Here is a 2,319-nt window from a genome sequence, read left to right as displayed (position 1 = left end):
TACAGAATAATTCTGCTGCCACCACTCAATCCACAATCTGACAAAGCAAGTTTCTTTAAATGACAGCACACTTCTGTAATGTGAATAAATATGCAAGGCAAATAAACTTATTTTCAACAAATGGAAAGGAAAGTCCATTTTAGAAGTTGAGAATGATTTTTTCCACAAACATTTCTTAAACTATATAAAAAATATCTTGATTTCAAATCATGTTGAAATGTAGGGAGATTACTGAACCAAAAACACTTAAAAAAATGTAGATTATATTTGTCACACAGTTCAGACAGAACCACCCCAGGTACCTTTAGCCCACGTCCGACACCTCCATGTCAAATGCAGTCAACATGAGACAAAGCTGCAAGACACACAGCCATTATTCTATTGATGTGCAGCTCTGCTTTATCATGTGAACCAGACTGTAGGAAGTCTGCCCTGCAGCTCCACTCTTACCCTCACCCAGTGCAAAGGGGTAATTATCCACAGGAGGGGGATAAGAAAGGGGAGGGGGGATAGAGAGAGGGGAGGGGGCTGGGGGGGCATCATAGAAGAAAAAATTTAGGCAACTGTCATGTACGGATCACATGAAACCAAGCTTTGTTGAGGCATAGCTAAAAGCTGCAAAATATAACATTTCTGATGTCACCTCCTGCTTGTGTCCATAAAAATGGTATTGCCTTGCCTGAGATGCTCCGTAATGGCATTAAACATCTTCACAGAGACAAGGAGGTTCCGGCACTAGGCCAAGCAAGTTACAGGTTTGATCAGTGGAGAAGTGACCCTGGTCACAGTAAGAATGCAGGCTTTTCAAGATAGGTTTCTGTAGCAATGAAAACACCTTTAACTGAATACATGCAGGATGCAATTATATAAGGTATACATTTATTTGAGAAGTGGTATAACCAAAAGGAATGAGCATTACCATAACAAAGACAACCGCAAACTTCATTCCCGTAAACAAATTGCTAGATGTTGTAGACCCAAACAAGCCCATATGGGTACAGGTGAAATGACACTAGAAATGAATAACCCTAATCACAGCAATTTCTTTTAGTAAAAGTTTATTTCTTGTTGAAACTTGTTTTTAAAATGTCTGTAATCTGTAAGGGCCGTATAGTTACAGGATGATTGGATTCTCAAAAATGTATTTCTAGTTTCAGTAGTGGTGAACTTGGCAAAAAAATGAAAACTTCAAGGTATCAAGATGTTTTATCAGCAGCCTAATAATGTGTATGAGAAAGCTACTGAAAGGTTGACAACTGAAAATGAGATCTAATACGGTCTTATTTATAGATTCAATCGAAGTAGTGTATTGGACTAAAACAATGTAGCCAAATAAAAAGATCAACTTTGGCTGCACTATATAACTTTTCTGTTAGGGATCAGCCACCTGAAAAGTTGTCTCTATAGAGATGTCACTGCATTGCCTGGAATGTCTCAAAGTATGGCACAAAATCTATATATATAGTATTTATTCAATTAGGCGTCTTATTGCTCAAATGTATTGCTCTATGGAGAGACAAGTTTATAATACAAGTAATGCCATACAGTGGAACATTCCAAGCAAAGCAATAATAACCTGTAGACAATCAATGCAAAATATATTCAGGAGAACACGTACTGCAATATATATTTTTATAATCAAGTGGTTGACCAAAGAACCATTTTCCTACTGAGGTCATCAAAGCAAAATCTAGGGGTATTAAGGGTTTTTTTAAATCCAATTTTAGGGGGGAAAACACGGATTATTCATTTCTTAGTATAAAAAGTAAATATTTTGCAATAGACTGTCCCAAAGAAAACTATTTTGATCCCAAAGATGATAAAGTTGTTAAAGCAATGACTTTGCTCTCTGAGTTCAACACCACCATTTAACCAATAGTCTCATCTTATTTACAACCTCCAGGGATAGCTGCGAGTGAAAGTCAATCACAAACACTTTGGCTTGGCTGCTGCTGGTTTGACCGCAGACTCTTGCTCAAAGGCATGCAGCCAGGAGCCACTAAAGAACAAACAGGGAAAGTACGGCGTGTTCATTTCAGATACAGGCTTTCCTATACGAATCAAAGAAGACCCACAGAAAACCAAGAGTCAGTTGAGGAGAATTGTGCAACAGTTTTAAGGTGCAGTGTTAAAAATGTCTGGCAAACTCTATGGTGCAGATAAGGACAGTATGAATATGTATGTAGCAGTAATGTGGGCTCAACAAGCATATCAAATTAGTTCGGAAAGAGTGGAAAAAAACATTAAGTAGTTTTATGTAATCAAATCGAAATCTAATATTTTCAAATCGTCCATAATAAGCTTGGGTCTTTATAATTG

The sequence above is a fragment of the Periophthalmus magnuspinnatus genome, chromosome 10 (genome assembly GCF_009829125.3).
Source record: "Periophthalmus magnuspinnatus isolate fPerMag1 chromosome 10, fPerMag1.2.pri, whole genome shotgun sequence".
Classification (NCBI taxonomy): domain Eukaryota; kingdom Metazoa; phylum Chordata; class Actinopteri; order Gobiiformes; family Gobiidae; genus Periophthalmus; species Periophthalmus magnuspinnatus.
The sequence above is the reverse complement of the archived record's forward strand: the minus strand, read 5'-3'. Positions refer to the sequence as shown.